The following is an 11,972-nucleotide window of genomic DNA, read 5'->3' on the forward strand; positions in this document are numbered from 1 at the left end:
AAGGCCAGGGACTTCCCTGGTGGGTAGCTGTTATCAGTCAGATACTATCATTTCCCCCCAGGCACCTCATCTCAGTTCTATGTGGATAACATGCATTAGTTGTTTAGTACAGCCTCATTTACATAGAGCACAATGAACTACATTGACTCCAAGGTCTCAGCTATTTAAGAGCAAAACTAGACAAAGCCATGTTCACATGGAGTTTGGCTGGCAAGACTTGCTTTAATAAAATAGCTTTGGATACTTCCAATTATAAGATTTCAGCTTTCCATAATCCTTACCAAGCTGTGTTGATGCCGGGTGCAATTAATCCATAACAAAAGGGCACAAGTGGCAAAATGCAAATTTAATAGCTGTGTCACAAGCAGCTTCATTCCCCTTCCTGGAAACACAATAGAAATCCCATCCCCATTTCCATATAGCCAAGATAAGTTAATTTCCTCCCGCAGTGTGTCATTCTGGACAGCGGTGCTGCAATGCATGTTGAGGTAGAGCAGAAAGCAACAAGAGAAAAAGATATCTAAGGATATCCCTTTACCAAGTAACTATTAGTTCAGCCTTATCATTGCTTCCCCAGTCTTACTTCTGTTCAACACGCACAAACACAAGAAAAAACAAAAGTAGCACCAAAGCGTGTTTTGTATCTGATATTCATAATAAAGCCCATACAATGGCCTCAGCTTGAAACCTTAATGGAAGAGATATCCTCCAGCCCTCTCCTTCCCAGCTTACATTTTACATTCAACTCACAGTTCCCAAACTCAGCCATGTTTCCACTTGCCCCCTCCAGATTTTCCATCCTGCCTCAGATTACAATCTGCCATTGCGGAATTGTTATTTAAGAAAAGATCTCTTCTGGAGAGATGCAAAAAGTAGAAATTCTTCCCATGTCCAAAGTTAAACAAGAATCTGTAGTGGGAGAGTAAAGAACAACCTTTTACATATCCATGAGAGGGCAAGTATGAAATCTGAACAGGATTATACGTGAATAGCAAACTTAGTAGTTGGCAGGAACAGGTCCCTCAGAAAAGGGTTGGGGTCACCCACCTCTGTTTTGGCCATGAGAGTAAGCTCTTTTATATGTAACTCAAAACCATAGTTTCCCTTTCCCTGAATAAAAAACCCATCTTCAATCTATACCAGGGCACCTGCGGTTGCTTCACTTGCAACACTTAGTTCTGCATTCAAAAAGAATAAAAAGGAGTTTTGATAAAAGATCTCCATGCCCATGTTATTTGTGAGACCAGTAGGAATCAGGCAAAAGCCAGGATTGCTAACCAGATCAGACACAGTGAGAGTCAGTCCACCCACTCCACAGCAAGCCAAAGATAGGAGATACTTGTTTAATGAGGTTGGCAGCAACTGCTACAATCAGGTTGGGGAAAATTTAATTGCTCACAGCATGCCAACTTTAAAAGCAAACACCCTATGGTAAATATGGAGACAAGGAACCTCTTTCAATTTTGCTTAGCCCCTGATTTTGATCCCAGGACAGCCTGATCCTTCTGCCCTTCTCCGTTTAGCTGCACTGCCTTGGCTACCTCCTCCCTCCTGTGCTGGTGGCGAGGTGCTGACAGTGCTGATGGACACCTTCCAGCTACACCTGGCTGAAACACATTGCTGAGTGGTGCATTGCTGCACCAGACACATTTTTATGAAGAGCACTGCCTGTAACTTCTTATCACAGCACTTAAGTGAGAAAAAAATTGTCCAAAAAGTACTAATTATCTCACCAGACCCAGAGCACACATACAGGCAACAGAAGAAGGGAAAGCCCCATGCTAGGACTGAGCTCTCAGGCCTTAGAGATGTTTTGTTACAAACGTTTACTACCACCGTTATACCACCCCTGGGCAGGCTCAGCATCCAGAGTGACAGACTCTCTCCACCCTTCTCTGCAGAGACGCAAGCGATATTTCACAGCCCAATCTTGTTGGTGGTGGTGGTCTTGTTAATGAAAGGTAGACCTGGAAACTCCTGTGAACTTACAGTGCTACATGGTCTATATTTGGAATAAAACAGTCACCATCTCCCAGCAGTCTGCTGTCCAATCTTCATGGCACACATGGGGCAGGTGAGTGGGCAGCAATCTAACATCTCTATATTCACACATGCAAGAGGAACTGCTCAGGGATCAGCTCTGCACGGGGTCAAACAGGGAAGCAGAGGCGGGAAACCTCCAGAGGAGCAGCCCTCAGCTGTGATCCCTGGAGAGACAGGGTTAGATGCATCTCCTAGACCTCAGGCTGTTCTGAGGAGCTGGGACAGCCACATTTACAGCATTTTCTGGAGATGCACTAGTCCAGTCCATAGATAGCACCTGGTCAAGGCCACCGAGGTTGCCCATGAGCTTGGAGTTGATACCAGACAGTTTAGCAACTGTCTAGCAAGAGTAGACCTCAGAGTAGGCTCTAAAAGGCCTACTCTGTGTTACCTTTACACAGAATCAACTTTCCTGTCAGTAATTTTCCTTTCAGCTAGAATAACAGAGAATAACAGTATGTTCTGAAGCAAACTGCATGTTTTGTAGATAGGGTCTGCTTATGGGACTGATAACAGTGTTGTAGTTGTCAACGATTCTTGCTTGCACTTAGTCTTAGAAAATCCAAGGTCTCTGTTAAATTCCTTGCTAATTATAAAGAAGGGCCAAAGACAAACAAGACTGTGAAAAACAACTTTGTGATGTCTAAATTAACTTGACTCACAAACTCTGGCACCTGAGGAGAGATAAGTCTGGTGAGAACCAGAATAACATCTTCTCCTTGAGGCCACCTGCACTAGTCAACAAGAAGGCCTCAACCATGCTTGTGCAGAAGCACAATTATGGGGGATTGCGACCACTAGAGACCCCCAGAGACCACCCAAGACCCCTTCCCCAATTTAGTATGCATGCGCAAAGACAATTACATAATGTATTAGCATATGCATAAATTTCTTGGAATAGATGGGCTTTTCTTGGAATTATATGAATATTCATTTTTCTATAATGTATATAATGAGTATGCTTTTATTCCTAGGTGTGCATGCTAGGAGGAGAGGTCCCCCATGCACCCAGCACTGCAATATACCAACGTCGTCTTTCTAAACTATCATTTGGTTTAGAGAGTTTTCTTAGTTACTATTTTCCAGTAACAGAGTTATGCAAAATCAAAGCTCTGTAGCCTCTCCCCACCCCATCCCTGCAGCAAGGCAGTGGGAAGAGGCCTGAGGAGTGGAACACTGGTATGTCCTTAAAGCAAGTGTTTTCTCCAAAAGTTTCATACACTGAAACGTCCAGATAGCAGAGGCTAGAACGTATGTCTGCAGTAAAGCATCTACAAAGGAGGTAAGTTTAAAAGAACCCCCAAAGGCAGCTTTCATGCTTTCTATCCAACACCATATTTCACCTCCACTTAAGTCCTGTTGCTTTTGATGCCCAAAGCAGAAATTTCACAGTGCTATCCGCCCACAGCGTTAGCAGTTACAGCACTTTTTTATTTCAACATCCTCCACTGGATAGCCTTTCCCTGAAAATCTATACTTTACTGCCTCAAGAGTGCTATTTCTATTCAAGTTCAGCTGTAAAAGTACTTAGAATTTGAAACTAATACCCATACGAGTCAGGATCCAAAATTACACAGCCACCCAAAAACAGAGATTAGTATTGCCTGCTTTACATTTTTCTTCACTTTTCTAATGAATGTAACTGAGCAGTTCATAATACATTTTGATGTTGAAAAGGAAAAAGGATTTATTTTGTTGTACTTATGGGGTAAAAAAAAAAAAAAAAAAGAAAAAAAAAAGAAGTATTTTTAGTTAATATTAGGTCTGTTTTAACTCAGCTCCCTACTCTGCAAACGCAGATCTGGTTTCAGGTTTCCTCAATTCCTTCTAGTAAACATCGATGTAGTCAAAAATCCTCTGTTAAGACCAGAAGTAGCAATTTAAGTGCTACATAGGGGCTCTTTGTGGGAAAGGATATTGAAGTGGTAAATTTCTGGATTTTTACTTTCTTAATTAAGAATCTGGAAACCAAGGCACATGTTATCGCACTACTGAGCGCCTTACAGTGACTGGAAGACATAGCTCAGGTTAAAAGCCACGGAAAAGGTTAAGAGCTACATCTGTTAGTAGATTGACCTGCCCCGAGGCAGACAATCCTTTATAAACTCCATGACCTCTTCGGAGGTTTTAGATGGGAGCAACAGGGCACTAATTAGTCACCTGGTATTGACATTAAAACTTCAAGAGGAACAAAGAAAACAACTGAATTTAACATCCTTTTTATACACAAACTATGATAAGTTGAGAGACAGCAGAAGTGTCCCAGTCTGAATTGTTTTTCCCCTTTCAATGCTGGCTTCGTTGCTTCACTGCTCGGTACAGTATGTTCCATCTTCCACTTTTTTTTTTAGAAGGCACATAGGAACTTCAGAAAAACAGCACATGCTTGCAGAGACAAAAAAAATCTTGAAGATCTGGCAGATACTTGTGATTTCTGAGCATCAGTGAGGTTTTCTAACAACAAATTGTTCAGCTGTTGTGGGCTTGACAGAATCTAGTCCAAGCTTGCTGTTTCCCTGCTCATTTTCACAGATTTAGAGTCACTGATGAATGCTATGTGTACTAGCCCAGATACTCTGTTCTAGCTGTAAAACAGTTTTAGTCAGCTAACTGGATAAGAGAGCTTAAAATAGTGCAGCCCTTTACTCTTTATCAGCTTAACATTTTCCAGTACACACCAATAGACTCTGAGAAGTACAAACCAGCCTGTTTATAACTTACATACATTTTCTGGGGCATTGTTTGATGTTGTTTTAATATTGGATTGAAAGAAAATAGGATTTAACTCTTTGCATTGTCATTCTAAATAGTGACTAAAGATCTCGGCTAACTGAGCACTTTTCTATCACAGCAATTACTTGCAAATTAACAGGTTATTTGCAAGGATTTCACCTTTCTTTCAGTTTTAGAAAAGACCCTGTTGGGGGGATTTCTGCCTTGTGTCCTAAAGCCAAATTCTATTTTCCAGACTCTCTCTAGACACTAGGGAGAGTCTTATTGTTCAGCCCTTGTCGGCTTTTAGATGAAAAGGCTGAGCTTTCCCTTATTGTTCAGCTGCACAGCTGACACAGTGTTATGCTGCCATTACCAAGACCATTTATCCAGACTTCTAAGATCAGGAACAGAGATCAAAACCTTCTCCAGTTCTAATCATTGCAGAATAAAGTATCAAATGGCACTTATTTTAAGACCAAAATCATTTTGACATGTTGAATCTCTCAAATCCCCAGTGGCACCATGCCTTTTGGCAAAGCTTGCGACACTAGTCATGCCAATAAAGCAGTTTGAATTGAACTGCCTTTTTGCCCAATCCCACTAAAACCGTAGTAATTGGTTCAGACACAGAGGCTCAGCTGCCTCAATGAGTGCTAAAGCTACCAGCCAATCTTGACAATGTTTTTTTTCAAGCCTGTCAAAATGAAACGTAAAGCAAATGTTCCTGTTCACGTCACTGGCCTGGAAGATTTATGTATTTCCAACCTGTCTGATCTTTCATGTGCCTTCATATCCCAGGACACATTGGCTAGTTTCAACCAAACGTGCCAGAAGAGGAGAAAAGTGTTTAGTTCCTACATGTTTAAAGAAAAAGAAAGGAAAAACTGATTTGTCCCTAACTGAAGGGGGTTTTACACCTACAACCCAGAAATCTTTATAGGAGGAAGACAAATATCTTAAAGGCAGAAATAGATTCCTTCAAAACTCAAACCACTTTAGACGTCAGAAAATCCATTAAGAGACACAAACCTTAAGAAGCCACTGTTCAAAAGCTGGATCTTTTGTCCCATGGAACCACTGGGCTTAACAATAGTTGGGTTTTCTTCCTCCTTATAGAAAGGATTTTCCAGCTCTAGGAGGGAATAGATATTGGTGTGCTGCTTAACTTCTTGTAAAAGTAGAAACACTGTACATATTCTCCTTAGGCTTTTGGGAAGCACTTACTGTCAGAAGTGTTATATCAGAACCTGCCATTTTGTGACTCACTCAACACATCTGTCTAGATATGGTTGTCACTTTTATCAAAACCAAATATTAACACAACAAGTAATAATTGCTCCCTACACCACTTTCAAGAGCTGTGTAAAAATGTGTCACCTTCTTCATGTTTTTCATTATTCTCTATTATCACAGCACCAGCCACACCACATCTGAACCTTCAAAGCCAGGGACAAAACCTTGGTAGTCTTTTAATACTGAAACAGTGACAGTACTTTGGCTGCCGTGTGTGATCCTTATGAGAGATGCAAATGCAATTTATTTTCACCAGCCCTTCCCAGTAGCAGTTTGATGTTTCAAGGAAATAATGAAATAAGCTTTATTCTACCTATTGAAGTGAATTATTTGAGCATATGAAGAGCAGCTAAGGACATGAGCAGGCTGAACAAAACACACTTTGGCATTTACCCCTATTCAGAATTGCTTTATTATCAATCTTGTTTATAAACAAGATTAGAGTTATCTCTAGTTGGTAATTCCCTCCTCTCGACCCTCTATTCTGCTACCAGGACTCCTCAAATCCACTTCAGCAGCAATCGTACAGAAAAGAGTCAAATGGATAAAGTTCTCCTTCCCGTCATTCTTTTTCCCTCTTGCTGACCCAGCATCTCACACATTCTCCAAGCCTTTTGCCTGCTGTGTAAATGAGTAATTAATTCAATCTAATATTTTAGCATCCTGATGAAATATCCTTTTCCCTTGCTGAATTCTCATCCTCTGGGACTTATTCTCCAGTTCTGTAGTAATCCCTTCCAGGATAGACAATCTGCATTTGAGATAGACATTAAAAAAAAGAATATACCACTTAAAACAAATTAATCCTTCAGTTTATGTTACATACCAGAAGGAAAAAAAAAGCTGTGAGTTCAGAAAAAGAGATATGAATTATTCTTCCCTTTACAGTCTACTTTGACACTATTCTAAACAAAGGAAACAGGATTCTTCCAGTTCTCCCTTATTTGGAGCTGCTCTGTAATTTATTTCTTACAGAAACCTCTGAAGGGTTGAAGACTCCAGGGATTCTGTAGGTGCACTGAACTGCAGCACTGCACATTTCTAACCTTCAGAAGTGCATTTGCTTATGCTACTGAAATCTTCTCTCCCTATATCTGCATCAATAAGGTTCAACATCATTTTAGTAACTGAAGAGTTTCTAATGTAGCTCTGACCTCTTAAATGTGTCAGACGTATGGATTTCCCCTGACAAAACTCCTAATGACATACTAATCTTACCGTAACAGATAGGAAAGCAGAATAATTTCCCTTATGTAAACAGTAATGTGCAGTATGTACCACAACCTGGATTCTGATCTCATTTACATCTCGCATATTCACTGACTGCGGTAAACTTGGTATAACTAGGGTAATGCTTTTGTGTGAGCATGTCTGCAGGCCCCTCAAACTACAGCAAAGTATAATTCTGAATCCAAAGAAAGGCAGATTCACTATCAAGAATGATTATAAATCTCTTATATAAAATATGGAAACAGCAAGTAGTTGTGTTCTGTTCACAAATACTTATATTCAAGTCATATACATGGTATTCCTGACAGCCAAACCAGTCTGAAAGCTGCCTATTATCAGGGTCTGATGCAGTCATAAACACTGCTATCACGCTCCAGTAGCTTCTTGGTTTTCAGCATACATCCTGAGTAGCTGTCCTGAACAAAAAGAAAAACAGACCAAACAAAACCCCAAAAACCCCAAAGATACACACCCCAGAACCAAGAATTTGATTCCACATCTACAACTTTAAGAAGTTTGTCTAGCCTCTCCGAAAGCCATTAACAGAGGTTCTTGAGTTAGTGCTGATGTAGAGAGCACGCTGTCTGTGTGAAGAGGGCCTATATTATCAGGATGCAGTGAGGCCGTGCATAGGGCAGTAAGTCTTTTTGGGGTTTTAAGCATTTGTCCTCAGATTAGTCAAAAACATGCAATGCAGTTGCACATGGTTTCACACTTTCCATTTTACAGAAACGCATTCCTTTAGGCACCATTCCTCGTGCTTAGAGAGCAGGGAGGCACAGGGAAATGAAAAGTCTGTAGCAAGTACCTTTGAAAGACATAAAATATAGTCTGTAACAGAGAGGAGGAACCTGTGGAAAATCCTCATCTCGACACTTGTGGGGTAGGTGAGTAAAAAACAAATTTACTAGTCCCAGAGAATCTTCATGTATCCACTGTTCTGCGCCATTCCCAACCTTAAAAGCAGGAGCAACCCTGTCCCATTCAAGCTTATGGTTTGGTCTTTGTGACACTGTGTTTTAAGAAATGAACGTGGGCTGAAACAGCAACCAGAATCTGAACTTCTGCTTCTGGTGTGAAAGCTGGCCATGTTCTCCTCTGTTAGTCACATGGTCAGAGATAGAGAGTGATGAAAATCAGGCTACAGCTACCCACTTGACAGAAACTACAAGGGCCAAAGAAGAAATTTCCTGTGAGGAACAAGTTTTTTTGGCCTTCATCACAGCATCACACAATATGCTTGGATGCCAAAGAACAATGTAGCCTGAGATTTATTTCAATTGGGGCATAAAAGGCATGGTAAATAGAATTAATGGCTAGCCTTGGCTGCCCTCCATCATCTGATTAAGAAAAGTAAGACCAAAAGGAAATAACTAGGGGACTAGTTCAGAATTGGAAAGACCTACGTGAAGGCCAAGGTACAATGAGCCTTGGAAAGGCAGAAGACATTTATACTTCTTCCTACATCATCTGTTCTAAGAGCAGCTGGGACTTGCTAGCACCATACCTCCAGTTAGAATATAGATGACTAGTACCTGAGAGGCAGTATAGAAGCAGCTGTAAAATCTGTTTGCATGCAATAGGAAAGGGCTGAAAGTCAAATCTGCAAAGGAAACTTGAAGTAGTTAGAAAAATGCTGATATGGCAGGATATGCAGAGCACAGAGTGGCACAGAGTAAGAAACAGGATTTAGTCTCCTTCTCAGTGTGTTCTTTCTCCACTGCAGCCTCATTCCTGTTTGTAACAGATGGCCTATCAAGCATGTGCTGGGTGAGCTTTGCTAACGTTTAACATTTTGGAAGCTGGTTTCCTTTAAGCTAGTTGTTCATGGAGCTATGTGCAACAGTTGTAGTGAGTGAAAGCTGCAGGGGTGCCTTTTCTGGGCTGCTTGTAGCTTATAAAGAAACACTCTCCCACTGAGGAAGGCTTAAGAGCGAATTGAGAATGGGGGGAGCCAGGGCTGGAAGCTAATGCAAGCAGTTGTCCCAAAAGCTTCAGGAGGAAAAAAAACAAACAACCCACAGCCATGAATAAAAGCAAGAATAACTGGATGGAAAACCTATATAAGGACAGAAGCCTAAAGGAGGTTGCAGGCTGTAGAAATTCTATATAGAGAATAGTCTGCAGTGTGGTTAAAGCAAAGGGAGACCCTCCACACTTCCATAGAATTATCCAACTATGATAAAAGACCAAAACAGTATGGAAAGCACTTTGTGATGGAAATAAAGTCCTGTTTTCTTATAAGAGCTAGAGATGTTAGAGAGATCCTTACAAGGCAGGGGTATGGGTCTAAGCCAAGAAAAAAATGAACACTTACCTTTTGTCACGGTTTAAACCTGGGCTGGCGATTAAACCTGCAGCAGACGCTCTCTGTTAACCCTCCCCCCCCACCCGAAGGGAAAGGGAAAGGGAAAAGGGAGAGAGACTTACGGGTTGGAAAGTTAAAACAGTTTTAATAAACCTATAATAATGAAAAAGAGTATAATAATAATATTGGAATAATCAAATATATACAAATATATATACAAAACCAAGATCGAGCTCCCCCGATGTCGGCAACGTCACCACCGGCACTGCAGGGCAGGCTCCGGGAAGGCCCAGGCTGGGCCTAGCGACGGTCGAGAGCTGGATTCAGGGATGCACAGATAGGGATCGGGGGCAGCAGGAAAACAGTCGGAGTCCTCCTTGGACACCGGCCATAGCAGAAAGAGCAAGAGCGAGCAAGAGCGAGACCCTCGTGATCCCCCCGCTTTATACTGAGAATGACGTGTATGGGATGGAATACCCTCGTTGGTCAATTTTGGGTCACCTGCCCTGTCTGCTCCCCCCTGCAGCTGCGACCCCCCTTCGGCTTTTCACTTGTAAGCAGTGAGGAATTCAGCGGTGACCTTGGTTTCTCTAAGAAAAAAGTACAGCAAGAGCCTTACTGCACAACATCCCTACCGGTGCCTCAGCGATAACTACAAACTTCGAGCGTTATCAGTCCTGGAAGCAGACACTGTCTGCAAAACATGTAGTTAGTTTCAGAAAGTGCAGTTACTTAGAGGAGACTTAGCTGAAAGTAAAAATCACTGAAAGGAAAATCGGCCTGGTTTAGGCCAAACCAAGACACCTTTCATGTCCATGCTTGTCTTAGAAGAGAGTGACTCTTTCTGAGCTGTCTGGTCTTAAACAGCCAGAGGGAAGCAGGAGAGGAGACCAGAGGGAGCCCAGCAATACATAAATTGAAACAGAGCATGAGGACTAGCTGAGATTAAGACAATATAAAGTTGGATTGGATTAGATAAACTAATATGAACCTGCCTCCTACTGCTTGCTAAAATAAGAGTGAAAACTCCTTTTAATGCTGTGCATTAGAAACAAGCTTCAATTTCACAGCTTCATTGACCAAACATCACTCTTTCAGGTATTTTTATTTTAATTTTTATTCAGTATTTAAATGTAAGGTATAAAGCATTAAGTCACAGTTCATTCATTCCAGTGAAGATGTTGCATTATGTAAATGGTAACATTTGAAGTTGGAACAGAAATTGCCATGAGGGCCTTCTGGGATCCATTCCGATTTCCTAGGTATTTGCTCTGTTTCTATACATGACTGATGGAATTGCACTGAAATAAGGGTCTCTTTGTTGCTGTCGATGCAAAAGGGAGAAAAACGGCAAGTAACAAAAGAGCAATGCAACAAAAGGCTCTAAATCAGGCACTTCAAAGAGTGTGGGCTGGATTCAGATGACTTATTTCAGCACTACAAAGGTACACAGACCAACAGCGTGACTCAAAGAACTTAAACCAGGAATTTATGTTTCCCCTGTGGTCAGTAGAAAGAAACGGATGCCTCTGAAGAACAATTCTAAGCATTTACCTGAAGCAGCTAAGCAGCTTTGGCTCCAAACACAGGTGAAATTAAATTCGGCCATTTGATAGGGAATCAATAGAGTAGCAATAGAATAGCCTGTAACTAACATTAAGTGATCAAAACATCAAAATCCAGTGTATGGGCATGGAGCACCACCTATATTCTACAATGGACATCCCAAAAACGAAGCACAACACACTTATGAGGAAAGGTGTTAGATCGTCCTTTTGATTTGAGTCATTACCACAAGAAGCAGGTGACACAGATGGAGGCTCAGGACTTGTCTGCACTGCAGAACGGAATACCTCTGGGGATGCCACAAAAATCAGACCCAAGGGTGCTCCTTATGCATGTGCTGTGCAGAGGGGCAGGTGTTTCAATAGTATGATCACACTCCCACAGCCCTCAGCCTGGAAGAGTACATAACCTGCAACCAGGCATGGCATCCCAGCATCTCCCAGATGCTATTTGAAAGAATGAGTCCAAACCAGAGCTAGGAAATTAATTTGGTGGATTGAAGTAAGCACATGCCAAAGCTGTGGAAGTGTTTTCCCAACGGCAATAACACACCCTACAAGAGGAGCATCTATCACAGAGAGTTTCCCTGCTCCCAGTAGGACTGGATATCTGAACAGCAATAGTTGCTCTGCTGGGGATGCTGCCCCTTGAACATGACTAAAAAAATGGCTCAATCTTGCAGCATAGATGAGACTGATCTGCTGTTACTGACTTTACTGAGCTCTTCTGACCTTCCGATGAGAAAACAAATGCGTCCAAGTCCCAGAAAACCACATTTGAACACTCTCAGGGGGCTGCTGTTTCAATTTGTACCTGT

This window comes from Nyctibius grandis, chromosome 7, assembly GCF_013368605.1.
Source record: "Nyctibius grandis isolate bNycGra1 chromosome 7, bNycGra1.pri, whole genome shotgun sequence".
Classification (NCBI taxonomy): Eukaryota; Metazoa; Chordata; class Aves; order Nyctibiiformes; family Nyctibiidae; genus Nyctibius; species Nyctibius grandis.